The sequence below is a fragment of the Mya arenaria genome, chromosome 5, assembly GCF_026914265.1.
Source record: "Mya arenaria isolate MELC-2E11 chromosome 5, ASM2691426v1".
In the NCBI taxonomy this organism is placed as follows: Eukaryota; Metazoa; Mollusca; class Bivalvia; order Myida; family Myidae; genus Mya; species Mya arenaria.
Window position 1 is genome coordinate 15246141 of NC_069126.1, and position 18575 is coordinate 15264715.

The following is an 18575-nucleotide window of genomic DNA, read 5'->3' on the forward strand; positions in this document are numbered from 1 at the left end:
GCGTGCTTAAGGAACTACAAATCATTATCAATTTTCTTTACAATGTCTTTGCTGCGTTTAAAAACATTTCATAATTAAACTTTCAAAATTAAACTCGATCTTCCATATGCAACCCCAGACCAGGGGTTCATAAGAGGCCTCGCTCCAGCACTGATAATGACTGCCTGAAAGTTATCGTATTTCAAATCAATACATAAACATGTAAATTGTACCTCGCATAAATTAGTCCCTTTGTATATATAAATTCGTTCGGTCCGTATATCAAGTATTTTAATTAAAATCCAGTTTTATGACGTCATCGGGCCATATCATACTTCTGCCGGTCTGCACCGCGCCAAAAATGTAATATGGAACCGCTGACGTCATACAACTGGCAAGTGCGGCTTGATATTTTCACAACGGCGAAAATTTGTCGCAGGTGAACATTATTAGCTTTGTTCAATAAAACACATCTAAAGGGCTTTAAAATATTGAATGGTGATCTACAATGTTCTGTATTATATAAGAAATATTTACACATCACTTCGGGTCATATGGCATTATAAGGACCGGTCAGTAAGCCCCCGAAGGTGAATGGACCTCGGCTCACGCCTCGTTCCATATACATTTTCGGTGGCATATGACCCTCAGTGGTGTGTAATATTTCTTAATTATGACAAACATAAATTTTAAGTGATAAACCTTTAAGTAACTTAAACTACTAAGAGAAGTTTTTTCCTGGTTCCTGATGGCGCTGTGTCGTGAAGCAAGTTGATTATGGGTCTAACAAAAACAAACTAGACTTTAAATGCAAATCGAGAGTACTGGAAGAACCAGTTGCAAGAAATAATTCTGAGAAATTTGGACTTCCGTTATTGATTACTTAATAACTAGTTTCTGCGACTGATCGGATACCATAGCTAATCACTCCATTTCAAAGCATAACTGCAAAATACTGACGATTGATATCACCAAAGCCTTTTTAAAGATACACTCGTACTCCCTAAAATGATTTGCCACAATTAATACAATTGATTGGTTATACAAAAAAGAATGCATAAATGTCGAAAACAATGGTTCTAATGAAGGGAACCGATTTTAGGCTTCAATAAAAGAAGCAGAACACAAGGTACTTTTACCTTATAAGACAAAGGAAATCGTACTTAATCTTTTAGCACTCACCAAAGATTTATTATTTTTGCGTTTTTAGCCATGAATTACATGGCTATTTGTTTTGATGAGTAATCAATAGTTTCAATCAATGCGTTATTTAGTAAGTTAAACATTAGTATTCATTTTTTGTGAGAGTGTCACTTTTATAAATGAATATGACTTCAACAGTCATACTTTAATAAAATGCAGATGCAATTTCCTAATACCCTATTTTACAATTTCATTAGCTCAGGTAGAATCAGCAATAAGTTTCAGAAACAAAAATGACAAAGTATTAATACTATTAAATAAAATACAGTATAGAAAATTACAAAATCTTAAAGCTGCACTCTCACATATTGAAAGTTTTGACAACTGTTTAATTTTTTTTGTCTATGAACGAGCCCATTCTTGCGAAAACACATGGAAACCAGTTATATAAGACTGCTGACAAAAAAATAGATTGCAGATTTTATATTTAAGTTAAAAAATGATGTTTTTGCATTTTTCTTAAACCGTTAGTAACGGTTTAAGCCATAAAACATTAATTTTAGAACGGAAATATGACAATCTGTGATCTGATATTTTGTCAACAATCTTATATCATTGGTTTGCAGATATTTACGCAAAAAATTGCTCTTTCCATGACAAAAAATAAAAAGTTGTAAAAATGGTAAATCTGTGAGAGTGCAGCTTTCAAATATTGTACATTTAGTACAAAAACAATATGTAAATAGTTATGATTGGTATGTATTACCACAGTGAGAGAAACATATAAATATTAATAAATATTAATACATATACATATGTATTCCCTAATTGAGTTCGTAGTGCTGCTGAACATCAGTTCAGCAGATGAACACACACACACACACATTATCGACTGCGACTGTCATTTTTGTCGATAGTTAACAAGAACAGAGTCAATGACACTCCTTAGTTCTGCAGCACAAACCAAGTAATAAAGTCAAATAGAGCTGTTGAAACTCAATGTATATTTATGTATACATTCAGGATATTAGGTCTTTTATTTCATTCTCGCTGATACCAAACCGTAACGAAGGAAGGATATTGCTTTTGTCTACCTGGTAATGTGTTCTAACCGACTGTACTCCTCTTGGTGCGTCCTTAAAGTTGCTGATGTTGCCGTACATTGCTTTATGTTGTTCCCTGTGGTCAAACTGGTGATCCCTTAAAGGAAGTTTAAATCGTAACATTTTTTAGATATACAGTGTTCAAAACTGATATGACAGCTAAAGGATAAACAAAAAAATGAAAGAGTAGAAAGTAAATTTAACAGGGGCTGTGTTTCTGAGTCCTCTTCCATTCTATTTTTAATTAAATATTTTAGGTATGTGATTTACCAATTTAAAAGATCATTTGAACACGATTTTTTTAATTCTTTGTTGAGAACTTTATTATTTGTACATTGACCTTTTAGTAAACTTTCAAAAATAGAAAGTAACCATGATCAAATACTTTGAAAATAAAATTGCATTAGTAAATCGTTTGAAAATACACAACAATACCTCGAATCACATACCCTGCGTACACCGTATACAACCCACCGTATGGCGATTTACGATTTTGTTTTACGACAAGGATCAACTGGGAGATTCGAGTTGTCTTCGACTGTCGTCATAGCGTCAGGAACCTCATAGCACCTTGACTTGGCAGTTTTCATTTTGAACTATCTTAACACGATTATAGGCGGTTTGAATATCAACAATTACTAAATATGTCTTTTATAACGTAAACTTGTAAAGCCGGATCAGGTGTGACAAGGCAACGCACTCAATTATAACAATTTCAAATAATTTACAGATTTAAATATGCTGCAGCTTATCAGAAAAGGTAAGTTTCCATTCAACTATCATTTCAAAATAAATACCTGTCCGGTTTCAATCTCATTGCATGTAGACGTACAATTTTGCACATGTCAACAGGAAGAGATTGGAACGCCGTGACTGTTCGTAGAACGTTCAGCAAGCTCATCCATAAAGTTCTCTGCAGCCATCGTTGATATGGAACGCTAGTTGTATGTGCCACCCTTGACCAACGCGTAGAGCAGAACGTGTGCTTCAATTCTGCAAACTAAACCTTCAAATGTTACTATTGGTATACCATTGAAGTACTGAGTTGGTGGTGGAAAACGAGAGAAATCGTATCCCTCCATAAGCCAGTCACAAAGGCGTGCTGCCCAAAGGCATCTGTCAAAAGCGGATATTCCTGGCAAGTCTTTGGCCTCATGCCAATGTCGGAATAACGGACAAAACTTGGCAGCATTTGTATCCCCATTTCCATCATCTGTCGCTGGACTTCCTCACAAAAATCGTTCTCACGAATGGGTCACTCTATTGGTGCATTATACGCCCATTATCTATGACATCCAACATTGCAGTTGTCAAAATAGTATTACCACATTCGGCAACCCTTTTCAATGGGTCTTATTTAACTCGACCTAGTCCATTTCGAATCAACTTTGGTTTAACATTTGTTCGGATGTGCGTTCCATCCATTACCCTGACTTCAAGTTGATCCCTTTTAGAGGAGTACTTTGGGGAATAAACAGGGTCGTATTCCAAGGTATTCGTTCCTTCCTCTGTTTCGAAGTTTTTCAACACAATTTTACTGCCAACTGCCGAGTTATTCAACCTTTCTTTCTTCTTAGACGGCCAAAAACATCTACTATAGGAAGCAGCAAGAGCTTCCTTTGAATACTCCTTTTTGTTCAACTGCTTCAAACACATGGTTCGAAGTGATTGTACCTTTGACAGTTTCTTCTTTGTTTTTGGTAAAGGAAGTTTCGACTGGTTGCCAAATGCGTTACATAGAAGGGCGATTTTTTCAGCCTTTCGTAAGTTCTGTCGTATGCATAACCAATACTCATCAGTTTCAGGGACAGAAAGCTTATAATTTCATTCAACTCAGTTGCGGTTCATTGCTTCTTGCGATTCAAACGCACTTATAATATCATTTTTGTTGCTGTTTTGCCACTTCGGACTTTTTTCTGTGATAGTAGCTTCAGTATGTTTTAAAATCGGAAGCCTCCAGGTTTAGTATGATATTATTTTCCTCCATTGTTGTTGAGTTCTCCACCAAGTCAACTTCATCAGAGTTCGTATTAATAGCCAATATTCACTCTTTCTCGTCCTCTTTATTGGTGGCCTTGTCTTCCACTAATGAGTTTGAGTCTTGAAATGCCTCAACATTTTTTAGAACTTTGAGGACATCATTATCTAAACCTGCAGAGTCTATCAAATGAGTGTCTCCGTCTCCTACTTTCGGTTCAGTTTGGCCTTCATCAATCTTGTCCTTGTGTTGTTATAATCTTGTGGCAGTCTCGATTGACAAGTAGGATTTTGAATTGTACACTTTATAATATTTTCGTTCAACATGTAGTACACCGTTTTCATCGATTTCAAAATTTGACACAAGTTCATATGTTGAACTTTTGAACAGTGCTTCAATTTTGTCAATGACCTGTTTTTTGTTCATTTTCTTTACATCTGACTAAACCCTTCTTTGCAAACCAAACAAAGTAAGTGGATTATCGTTCTCATCGAAGTATTTCAACCTTGCAAACTGTCCGTCGAATGTGGTACAGGGGACGTTTGCGCTATGATCTTGACATGCGTTTAGTATAAGATCAAGTATCCGTCAACTAAAAACTCTTCTAAAAATTCTGCTTGTGCAGCAATCACGTTTGTATCAGTTTTAAGTGATTTGATTCTGTCTGATATCGTTTTTGGTCTGAGCGGTGTATCCGTGTAGTATAAATTTTCAACCTCGTCTAAAACTGCATTTACAAACTGTTTTTGGGAAGTCATTCTGAATACAGTTGTTGATTCCTTCGACGAACTAACATACAGAAGTTCATAGGCTTTGATAACTACAGCTTCCAACATTCATTATACAATATGTCTTGGTTTTACTTCAAAGTATATCGGAGTGTTTCCGTCAAACTGACTGTAGGGACATTTAAACTCTACTGATACAAATTTGGCATGACCACGGAGACTGCCGTCTGGTGACCCCTCCCCCCCCCCTTAAAATTATTTAGTGTATAAGCACCCTCCTCGTGGAACTAGTAATCTGGATATTATACCGGCATGATTTTGCTTACAAGTGTAGCTAACGCATTCACTTCATTGTTAGCGACGTGCTCCATAGTCTTAGCGTTTTCAGACACTTTTTCTTCGTTTTTATTATTTTGTAGAAAGACTGAATCGAAGTATTTCTTTTGGGCAGTTAGCGTCTCTAAGCCTACAGTAGTGTGTGCAACGCTTCCCGTTTCTTTAACTGATTTTCTAAGTTCAAACCAGTCGTTTGTGATCGTTGTTTCAGATACTCGGAAGGTACGATTTGAAATTAATACTTAGTTCTTTGTAATTTTGCTTAGAAGTAAGATAATAATGGCCTGTCCTAAAACAACTTTCACTTCCATTCACCACTAAACAAGATTCTGCTATAACATCAATTACTTCAACTTCAAGCAGGCCCTTTATACAGATGTTCATAGGATACATATTTTATTTCACACAAACTTGTATTTGCCATCATTTGTTTCAGCAAGCTTCTTTTCGCATGACTGAAGATACATTGCCTTCTTGGCATATGCGGTTCGTAATTCCCTTCTTCTGCAGGAAGCAACAAAATCTTCTTTTATCCTTTCAGATTTTAGCATACTTATTTCATCCACATCGCATTATAAGTCATTCTCATGTTGCTCTTTAATTTGGGATAGTTTTGGTTCGTCTTCTTGGTCTAACAGATGAATATCTGCAGACTAATGAATGATCTTTTTTCCAACAAACATCACTGTAAATGATTTGTTTTCCATACACTTTGAGATTTCTGTAAATTGTCTTGAAATATTCCCAGATACACACGGTATTTTGACAGTACTCCAGCCGGTTTGTGTTCTCTTAGCTCACGATACGAGGGTACTGGCAAGTTTATATCAGATTCGGTAGGACTATAATATTATGAACCTATCATGGTATGTTTTTCTTTCACTTGTCCTTCATGTGTAAAGCCTTTCATGAATCTGAGAAACTGGCCACCAAGTAATTTTTGTCCAGTCAAAAAGAAATCTTTCGTCTCCTTAGAATAACGTATGGCGGACTTGTTCTCCGAGTCATACCATTTTAATGTGTCTTCAAATAGCTTGTAGGAAATTGAGTTCGTTGAATACTTTCCATCTTTTACCAAGCGTGTTAAACGTTCTTTTTGTGGCACTAATGTTTTCAAATGTGCCAGTTCCTTGGTTATTTTCTGGCCCAGCAGGTCCTAGATAAACTATGTGTTCGTCGTATTCGTTGATTTTAGAATTTATTTTTATTACCACATATTCATGAGCCCTTGTCCTGTCTGAAATTTCATTATTTTGCTCACTGTGACTAAGTGTACATGTTTTGTCTTTGCTTAGTTCACTTTCAAAACGAAGTTGTTTCTTCCTTTCACATGAGATTATTTTTAAATCCGTCTCTTCATGTGGTCTTTCAAGAGATCCACTTTTTGTGGCAAATATTTTCCTTTTGGGTGTTCTGTACGGAGTTAACGATGTTAAACATCTCTGTTTGTGTATTGTGAATCTTACTACTTTTTGAGTTGTAATCACACTAGCGCGTTTTTTTAGCGGCGACAGCTGAGCATTTTCTGTGCTGGTATGGAAAGATCTTTTTTTCACTGTGGTCTTGTGTGATTTCTTATATAATGTGAGGCACGATCGCCTTCTAAGCCGGGCCATGATGTATTCAAGTCCGTTCCTAAAGAGAAAAAGTTGTTGACTTCAAATTATGATACACATGACATACCAAACTGAACGACTCATGATCATAAGCGATTCTCATATAAAAATAGCCTCTCAAGACTACACAATTGTGCATTTGTTTCATACTGTACAAGTGTTCTTTTGTCGTGAAGATGTAGGTAGGGATTACGTTTCTTAATTTATGTTTTAATTGTTACGGATATCATTAAAACAATGTTTTGAATGATAATCGAGGTACGTTATTTTAGAATAATTTCTGTTGTATTACCTTTTAATTATATGGTATAATCGTATACAACTGTAGTTAGTCAGTATGTAGTATTTTACAGCACAACATGAACAGTTGGACACACTTGTATTTTGAAATGATGCAGAAGGTTGTTTGCATTGTCACCAAAATGTTGGTAATGTGCTTGTACTAAACAAAATAAGGTACAACAAATCGGCCAGGAAACGTGTACAATCGAGTTATAACCATGACGTTTGGAAGATAGTAATATATACATGCAAGCACGGTTACAACATGCACAGATATGCCATATTTGCCGAGAAAAAATGAGGATAAATTCAACAACATTTATTTGTAAACATTGCCTCCCGAGCCACAATCTGTTCAATTACTTTTTTATCTTTAAAGTTATGATACCAAACTAAGATGTACGTTTTCCGCCACACTCTGGACGCATTCATTTTTCAAAATTAAAAGAAAAAGTCAACTTACCAGGCAAAAGTTGGTCCCAGAATCGGTATTTCTCATTCCAAATACGCCATTTGGTTTGCCATGAAACATTTTTCTCACTAAATGTTTGCATGAAACGAATTTCGTCCTCCCCCTTGATTAAGTGTGGAGCATAGTAATTGGGAGTTCATACTAATGTTGACTCAGAACGTGATATTATATGATAAACCTAATACATGTGGGAAACGATTTTTGAAATAAATCAAAATAAAAATTTAGACTTTTCAACTGTGCATCATGATGGGAGTGATTCCGTGCGGTGTCATATAACGATCAGCATGATTTTTTTCTCTGCGGTACCATATCTGGTGAGAAAAAGAAAAAGAAGAAGAAGAAGAAGACGAAAGCAAAAAGAAGAATTATATCATCTCCAATTAGCTTACAGCTCATAAATTGCATACAGTATAAACCTTTACAATATATATCCATTTACGGTATAACAACTGTCACATTCAATCATTAGGTATTAACAAATAAAGTAATAATAAATTTGCTTCTAATGCTCAAAGTAAATTGAGTGGAGAAAGGGTCTAGTATCTTTTTTACGCATGTTAAAGCCCTTATAGACAAAAAACATAGTTGTCTAATAAAAATAAGTTCTATGAATTATGGGATTGAATTACGCAAATAATATCGGTTAGTTAAAATAATATTCGAGTGTTTTTCAGATTCGGCGTTTTCGTTCCTTTCCTGGTAATATTTGAGGCTTATGCCATCTGCCCATTTCTATTTATAGTCTTAGACGTTCTAATATTGATCTGAAATTAAAGTTTTATATGGTATCTAGATACTGATGACTATGCAAATAGTGTATACGTTGACATTCTTGATGTATTTCTAACCCGCTTGTTAAGGCAAACATCAGCGAATCCAAACGATCTAATAACTTTTTTAACTTTAATTGCCGAATTGAAATCCTCTGCGTTATTTTTTTATATAAGTTGACATCGAGTTATACGTAAGTTTTAAAGTTTTTCTTGGATCCGTCATTGTTAATTTCAACCAGGGGCGGATGATTGACGTCAATCACGTTAAAAATTGAAGGTGGATTTTCTAAAAATGTAAAAAAATGGAAGAGATTTGGGAAAAATGCAGTCACTGATTCGCGTTAGAATGTTTTCTGGCATAATGAAGACAAACTGCAAACTATGTCAAGGTTTGAATGCCTTTTTCGAATCATAATGTAGCTCTAGCATGAATCAATGTAAGTCACATTATAGTATCCTTAAACAACAAACAATGTCAATGAATTTTATACATTATATAAATGACGAGCGAGCTAATTGAGGAAAACGTTCCTGCAATGCGAATGCAATTAGTTACCGCGTCTGGAGACTCACATTCTTACAGAATATTTCAATCAAGTTGTTATTGCAATTCGATGTTTTTATACACTTCAGGCTCAGTCTGGTCAATCATTAGATTAGCCCCGAAATACTTATCATAGCGGTTGCATTTTGCTTTACGCAACGGAAAATCGAATCTTCGTTCTGTTAAATCAATCAAACAGTCATTAATTGCTAAAATTTCATTTTAAATAAATCTCCATAATCATCAGATTTTACTTCAATATCGGTCGTCTTAAAAACTGAGGCTTCTGGATTTGACGTGGGTGTCTAGGATTCGGATAACTTCGCATGAACCCAAACATCGAAGAAGAATGTAACTACTTGGGTTTTTTGATTGTTTTCTTATGAGATCCGATTGGCAGAATCTAATGAAAGCTCAGTTAATAAAAACCACCTCATAATGCGGATAAATGCAAAAATGGGTCGCAAGCCGGCGTACAAAAGTGGGGCATTTTTCTATTCTCTTTTCTTCTACTATGTTTTTACTTCAGAAACTTAATTAAAAGCATATGTTTACTTGCAATGAAATGGTGCACCTTGATATCCGAAATACAAATACGTAATATTACACACATTACTTCTTATTGCGAAGTATGGGCACTTCGAGGGTTTTTGTCAGTACTTAAAGCAGCCCAGCAAAAAGTAATGATCTTTGTTGCTATAGCTTGCTATTTGGAGCCATTCATTGCATCAGGAACACAAAACAAAAGAGTTAGCTAACGTTAGCGACTGTTAGCTTAACTTCATCTTTGTCTTTCAGTAAATTGTAGGTTGCTCGGTATTACATTCACAGTGGAGATATATAAGGTTTGGTTATTTGGAATCGATGAATCTATTAAATACTTCAAAACAATATATACTAGCATGTGATAATATCATTTGTATGATGTCTTGTGATAATGTATGCACGTTAGGTTTTAATCCCTGTCTTTCCAAGCTAATTGATAAAAAATTGGCTTTTGGCATTTTACTGTCGCTTAAATGGTATACGTTGAGATGATATTTGAAATGTTGACAATGTTGAACTTACCCTTGATATCTAAATAAAACCAAAACTGCTAGGCGTATACTTTATGTTTATTTGTCTTAAAATGTGTTCATATCAGCGTCTGTCATAATCAAGGAATTCTGTGCCTTGGTCAACAAACGAAACGTTATGTAATAAAATATGGTAAACAGTGATAAACCTTATATCGCCTAAGGATATTAGCAACTATTTTTCAGCCACTTGACTTAAGATTAATATGTACTTTCATCGGATTAAAGTAATCCAGGTCGAATGAACAAGCATTGTCGTCTAAAACAACGAGATGCTTAGTTAAACGTAGAACAATGGTTATTTGATAAGTGATCGTACAATTAGATGATGCATCTGTTTGAATACCCTTTCACCTTGCGGATAACTAAGGACTTCATATTAAATGATCCAAACGAACAAATCACAGTTTTGCTCAGGAATATAACAGAAAAGTGAAACTAATAATACAATAATTTCAAATTACAGCTTGAGTGATGTATGGCCCTCGTTCTACATTCATTTGGCATAGAAAACAATCATTGTTTTGTCTTGTTTTGCAGGTTATATTGTTAATGTAGGATTGTTTTAGAGCTCGGAGTACAAAACGTCAACAATTAAAAGATTATTGAAGTACTTTAGCCATCGCATAAGTGATAACCTACTTAAGTCTGAAATTTCCATGGCTTAAGAGTATCGACGACTTGATATTTTTATATAACAGTTTTTGCATCTTTTGTCTGTTATCAGAATGGACGCCAGTGGTAAACAGGTAAACGTTTGTAAAAAAAGAAAACAATAACGTTCATAAATTATATATTCTCGGGCAATGCTTCATAAACCTAAACTCATTTCTAAGGGCAGTATATAGGTTGCGTAGAATTATTTCACCTTCTTTTTTGTAAGTGTATAATTGGTTGCAAACCAATTATCATTGTCCTCGTGCAATAATGTACTGTGAATCAATTCAAATAAATCTAGACTGTGTTTTTATTAACCAGGTTGTCGTCTGTTCTTTTGAGAAATAAATCCTTCGGAATGTATGTGTTACTATGCCGTTTAGTCTTAAAACATGATTCACAGTTCTTAGATACAACGTTGTATTAACAGAGTGTTGCTGGATTGGAAATATCCTTACGCAAATTCCGTACCGTTCAATTAGAATAAATATAATCAAACATCAGTTGTAATATATATGCCAAATGACAAGGTTTCGTAGCAGTTCTAAAGGATAAGTGTCAATAATAAGATACTGGACGTTTTTTGCACTTTCTGTGTATACAATATATACATATATACAGAGCTTAGACATTGTAGCTTAATTTTCTACTCGAAAATAGTTGCCGGCATGCCTGTTGTGTATGTAAGCCAAACTTACCAAATTACATCTCAACCATATTTGTCTCCTGCTGATTATAGACAGTCTAGTACACAAGCTTGGTAGCAATGAAACAGTTGTCTTGGTCAATTATCTCTCTGTCGTGGTGAAATACGAGACTAAACCTTTACATTTGCAGGTCTATGTGCGGTTCCATTACCCATTCATTTAAGCTGAATAACGCAAAATTTCTCGATGTTGATGGGTATAATTCTCCAAATGGATGCGTTAGCGACTATATTCTCTAGAAATAGAACGGCTTTGGTGCAGACCGGATGCACACTTAATTATTTTGAAAAGTAAGAATGATAGTAACTTTCTTTGAAGAGAAACATAATGGTCTGACTGAAATATTGCAAAGCAATGCCGGCACCAGACTCCGATAATATATTATCATCACAGTACGGACTTAAATTACGGCGTCTGTTACCTAACATGTGAACAATTACCACAACTCCTTGCAATGCATCACTAAGCAAACACTTATTTTTAAACTGTCCATCATGATTGATATATTTCTTTTTGGTATAGTGTCATATCACGGTTCGTTAAACATATTTGTAACATAGTTTTCCTTTCTATTCGTTATCACATCACACCTCGTTCGCCTTGGTGTTTTATATGCGAGAACACATCACGTTTCGTTCAACATGACTTTTCTGTGTGGTATCACATAACGCCTCATTTAGTCGGATTGTTTTTCTGTGCGGTTTCAGGTCTAGGTCAACATAAATAATCTATGAAATATCGCGTCATGCCCTGTTCAACGTGATTTGTTTCGTCGATGCACCACTTCGTACTACACAGCTTATTAAACATTAATTAAACAATAATATTGAAATATATTTTTGAATAAAATAAACATATAAAACAAAAGCCTGTTAAAGCTCGGTATTATCCACATAAATTAGCATGGTGTTATGAGATAGGATGAGCTCTTTCAATTCAACGTTTATATTTACGTTGACGTGCAAACACTACGGAACAAATCATTAAGTATTCCGAACATTCCTCAGTTGCCTTAGAATTTCATTTTGTAAAACATATCATAACAATAACATAACGTTAATTAGTATTCATTTTTTATTAAAGGCCTCCAGCCCAGAATACAATATCACATATGATCTATTTATGTTGAAATTACGACATTAATTATACTCATAAACACATTGCAATATTCGTACAAATTGCATGACTACTTACAGAATTTTCAGAAAGAATTAATCTCAAAAGTTTAAAGATTTAAATATGTATTTGGCATTTGAGAACTTTTTTCTGGCTTTATTCAGTAGAATAATTGTTCGATGGCACTAGGATAAAATGGTGAAACTAATATGTGTTATTTAATTCAAAACAAAACATAGAACATATAAAATTTGTCTACGACCTCAAATACATTACCTATTAGACATTATTTACAAAACCTTAAAGGGTCACTCTGATTCAAAATCAATACATGCACATGTATAACAAACGTCAATCGTGACTGATAAACCTGATAAAACTGCTTACTGATTTAAACATAATTGAATATGTTTCCATGTGGATTAAAATGTACACAGTCAAATTGGCCGACATCTTGTAGCAATAATATATAGGCGGATCCATTCTCGTACAAACTGTTTTAATTCTGTGTTTCACATTTCAGTCCGACTCTCTGATTCATCAAGTAATTAAAGCATCTTATAACACACTTTTTGAATATCAATTAACGTTAAGTTCATTATTTTTTAACCGGTACTTTAGCGCATTTTGATAAAGTTATACTTAGCACATAGATGATATCTGCCGCATTCGATAAGTTGAAAATATTAAGCGATATTTCTGTTGAGGCATTCGATTCGTTTGCAGGAGAACATATGAATGGTTGCAATGCGCGCGTTATATTTGAATCATCAAATTTCAGATAAATAAACATACTATTTCGAAAACAACAGCATATAAAGGAATCTAATCATAAAACTACCCAAATTTTATTTGCAACTGGAAGATGCATGTAGCTTCTGTAAGTGATGGCTGATAATACGCTACTAAATATTTGTACAAATTTACTGCTGCAATACCTGTTACTTTGTTTAGACATTTATTATAAGCTCTTGGCGAACCTCATTTCTTAAAACCAAACCTTAAGATTTATCAAGATTGACTTTAATACTAATATCGTACTAAAATATCACAATATGGTTGATAAGGTTTTTCCGTTTTTTTATTTGTTTTAGCATCACTTTCAATATCGTCTGCGAATATGAGTACAAAATCCCCACAAATGCTATTTGTATACCAAAATCACAGGAGTGTCTAAAATACTCTGCCAAGTCATTGACGATGAGAGAAAAAATGATGAACCCATACAGCCTTGTTGCACTGATATATTACATTGAAAGAAGTTCGTCAGACACTTTTGCAGTTTTTCGAATGCTTTAAAGCTGGAATACATTTATCAAAGGGTGGTAAGAAATTTGCTTTGTTCATTGATACCATTTCGTTGCAAACAGTCCCAAAGATATGCATGAAGACAAGTGTCGATCACATCATCAAGAAAATATGTAAAACACACAAGACGTTGAGTGACTTATTGAATGTCTCTTGGAATTTTGTCCACGTGACGTTGAGGGATTTTTAGCATCTCTTGGGCTCTGGTGCTCGTGACGTTGTACGCCTCAATGTCCAAAAGATATGCATGAAGAAATGTGCCGATCAAATCATCAAGAAAATATGTAAAAACACATAATATAACCCGCTCCTTTCCTATTATTGTGATATGTTCTTGGGGATTTAATATATTGTCAAAAGTTGAATAATTATCGAGCACGTCTAGCTGTGCTAAATGGATAGTTTATTGTTTTCGCACATCTAGTGAATCGTTTAAGTGATAGAGCTGTAAATATTAATTTTAAATTATTAATCAAGGGCATTGCTCTGCAGTCGTTAGGGTCCGTCTTTGCTCGTGTCTTGTGAAGTGGAACATAGGTAATCAGGGAACAATATTACAAGTTACATTTGAAAACGTGTTCTGGTTCCTTAATGATAGAACATTCGGTTTTCGTTCTGTCACCAGATCCCCAACTTACGCAACCCATTTTCATTTTGAAACTTTTATTCGCGCTAATACTGCGTTCAAAATTTGTCATTTTCACTTTATTCGAAAACACTTTGTTGTTCTTCAATTTTAAACGAGAATAGATATATTTTGATGTATTTTTATTTTCTCAGATTTGCAAGGTAATTTGTTTGCCTTATACTTCGTTACAGCCAACCTCGCCTATGTTGCATTTTTACACTCCAATGGTCTCCATTCATGATGAATAAATCCATCTCTATTGTCCTATTTGCAAGTATTACCGAACTCATTGATCCGCCAGCTAAAAATCAATATGAATGTTTCAAAGGGATCGAAATAACTCTTTCAGAATCTATGAATACTACAATATCATCAAATAAATCAGTACCAGTTCGCCAGAAGTCATATCTGAAATTAATCTGTTGTTAACATTATAACGAACAGGTTCATTATTTGCCAACGTTTCGTCTGAAGATGAGTGGAATGATCTAATATTTAATAGTAATATAAATAAGAATTTTACATGTTCTCTTTCAATGCATATCATATTTGGTCTTTTTTAAATTTTATTATGCTCAAATTTGCTGAACTGAAATAATTTTACATGTAATATCGAAATAAATCTTGTTTAAACCAAAAAGACGCCCGGTCATCACAGTGTGTAGCATTCATAAAACATAAAACGTTCTATAGTGAATAACCAAAAGATTTAATGAACATATCTAATCTGAAAAAAGTGACAGGGATACTCAGTGAAAAAGTTATAAGTAAACTCAGCATCATAATTTGGATACATTCCATTAGATCTATGCTCGCAAATTCATTTTCCCTTCATTAATTTGAAATATTATCAGGAAAATCTCATTTTACTGCATAATGTTTTGTTATGCAATATGCGTTTTCCGCCCGACTTGACAATATTAGTGAACTCACTGGGGAAACATAAGTAAAGCATGTTGTAATATCCATGGGCGTTGACAAAAGCTTTGTTGTAAGTAAAAGAAATTTCAGTCTTGATATTCTTTATAGTATTTTTCAATTTTTGTGTTTTTTAAAAGTTCGAACCAATGCAATTACATCCGCTGCATGATATTATTCAGCTACGATGGGTCTGTCATACTGAAATAATGCCTTCTTACCAACCTATATACTGGCTCTTAATAGAGGATATAACCCGGTGCGAGCCCGCGCAATGCGGCTAATAAGGACCTCGCCAACTTTCAACGGAAGTTCCCCTTGCTCTCGCATCTCACGGAAGGCCGACATCTTTTCACGCCCTCTGTAATCTGCCTGGGACGTGAACAGCCCTTGGAAGGTAGTCGATGTATCTTGTCGAAATGCATATTTAGTTACGTTTGTGAACGTTATTGTGAATTTAAAAAAAAAACACCAAACAAAACAAATTATTTGAATTAGATTCATTTGTTCCTCTTTAGAAGTAAAGTCTGGGAAAGAAATTCGACAATTCACATACGTTCCGAGTATTTACCGAATCTACTAGATAAATACATTTTGTTTTTTTAGTCCTAAGTGATATGTCTTCAAATCTTCAATCGTTTGGCGATGTTATCAAATTTGCTATTGAGGCAATTGAAATCATTACGTATTTATAGCAATTTCACCTACACTTATATAATGACAATCGTGAAGGAATCTTTGATGTCGCATATGATGTCTGGCCCTGGGAATGCTGCGTATTTGTGTAGTGGAGCTAGGTACCCTAATACGCCTGGCTATTGTGATGGGTGGTGCTTCATTTCAGACAATACGACTTTCAGGATTTTAGAAATTGGTCCGTGACCCACAAGAAACTAGAAGCGGAATCGCTTCGACCTTGATAAGACTTGTTTGGACCCGGGTTAGCTTTTCGCATAAATATTAGGCTCCAAACCCTGTGTCACCAACAGGGCACAAACAACTAGTCTTAAAACCAGAAACATGTATTTGGTCTTAACATAGTTTAGCTACTACTAAGGTTTTACACTCGGTTGACTGAATGTAAAACACTATAAAGGCCATTGCTGAAATGATAAACTCAAAATGATGGAGATAGTTGGGCAGAGTAAGATTATGCAAATCTTAGACAGCACTTCGTCATATTCAAACGTCATGACGTTCATAAACAATAATGTTCATTACCATGGCCAAATATTTTCTGCTATAACGTTATGTCATACGAACGAACCAGTGTATCAATGTTGCATTTCGCCGGCTATTGACACTTGTTCATTAAATCAGCTTTCGGATAAAAGTGCATTATAAACATTGCTTTGTCTTTGGACTAAGCGAAAATTGTTTTTTTAAAACAGGGTCTTAAATTTGGTGCTCTGGCAATTAAAGTATCCAACTAGTTTACATCAAAAGCCTTCTAAAGCACAAATAATTATCCAGAGATGAACAATAGAACTATTTTAATTTTACATAATTGTGTCCTAAAATAATGTCTTGTCTGCATACATTCGACACGACACCGTTATCCGGAAATTAGGGTTGTCTGTGCGGCATACTATTTGTAGGAAGAGAAAAACAAAACGATTTTGCCAAATAAAGATGTGTTACTCTGTTGTGATTATTTTCAAGTCACATATGATACATATTATAAAGAAGAAGAATGGCCCGTTCACATTTGAAAAGAAATCGTTCCGAACACATGACTAGCACACGGAATAAGTTAATGGTTGTAAACCAGAACACTGTTCGACCGACCGACTGTTATTTCAAATACTCTTTTATATTATAATTGATAGAACCTGCTGAAATTATTATCATAATTATTATATCACATTTCTGATGCACTGTCATCTCATCAGAAATACATTGCGATTCAGTCGCGAACTTGTCCACGGTGTAGTTTATTTCACTCAAAATGGTTGACATATATTCAAAATTAGGATAGAGTGGTAGTTATACTTTAAATGTGTACACCTTTTTTGTCTTTTCATACTTTATAGGAGCTCTTTTATTTCAAAATATAACTGATCCTCTGTCTAATCTACTCAACAAATATAAGCGCCGTTATTTAAAGGCCATTATTTTGAGGTGCTCTTTTATATCATTATTATAACTTTTCCTCTGTAGTCAGAGGTGCACCTCTATCTCCTAAAAATATGTACGTAGTCAGTATGCATATAATACACACGACTGAAGGTTTCTGAAGTTTACGGACTACATAATTAGAACAGTAACTGATACCTACGAAAACAGCACAGCTATCTGTAATGGTGTTTGTGACTAACGTTTGCCGTTTGGTGCTCTGCAATACATCGAATACATCACAAAACAATGGTCTGTAGGTCGCTCCGGCGTAAAGTAGTTTTGGATATCAAACATCTATAAATATATCTAATAATTCTATATTGTTTATTTGTTATGTGACTGTTGTCTTGTGCCAGTGTATGTCTCTCATTGAGTGTTCGTTAGGCCTTGATTTTTCTGCTTTCAGGCTCATTGCTAAATGTGTGGTGTTGATCATTGTTCTATTTATTGAGCTGATCAGTACGATAATGAAAACTACAGAAAAAAAGCCTACAATTGCATTTAATGATAACCAAATATTTTAGACACTTCTTATGGACTCGTATCATTGCTGTTATACGCGGCAGTGTATGTCACGGGCTAAAAATGAGAAACTGGCCATGCTTTTTTTTGACATAGTTAACAATGACTGTTTGGTATGTTTTACTCAGTGTATTTAATTAGTGCCTAGATTTTGCAACTCAAGCAAAAAATAGAATCAATTTAAGAACTCAGTTTAGTTTCCATCAATTCGAAAGCCGATTAAAGTACTTAAGCTATAGCATTACTTTGATCAAATAAATTACGTTCGAAGTAGATTTAATTGTCTTACTTTTCATTAACATTGCGATACTGCGTTAAAATATCTTTATACGTTTTCAAGATTCAGTGGTTTTAGATAATAAAAGATTTGATATCGTAACTTTCAAGAGGTTATGCATGGCAAAGTTCTGATATCAGCATAACTCAGTTCAGACATCAATTGTTTGTTATCAGAAGGGATCAGGACGCCGGCAATAAACAGGTGAACAGGTGAATATCGCAGTAAAGAATAACGTTCATATTATTCTTTCTCGAGAAATGCTTCAAAAAAACATTAAGCTGTTTTTTT

General features: G+C 34.5%; 1 pseudogene; it reads right to left on the minus strand.

Annotated features, from left to right (window-relative positions):
- Positions 1-2141: 2141 nt before the first annotated feature.
- LOC128235471 (uncharacterized) lies at positions 2142-3650 on the minus strand (annotated as a pseudogene).
- Positions 3651-18575: the final 14925 nt, after the last annotated feature.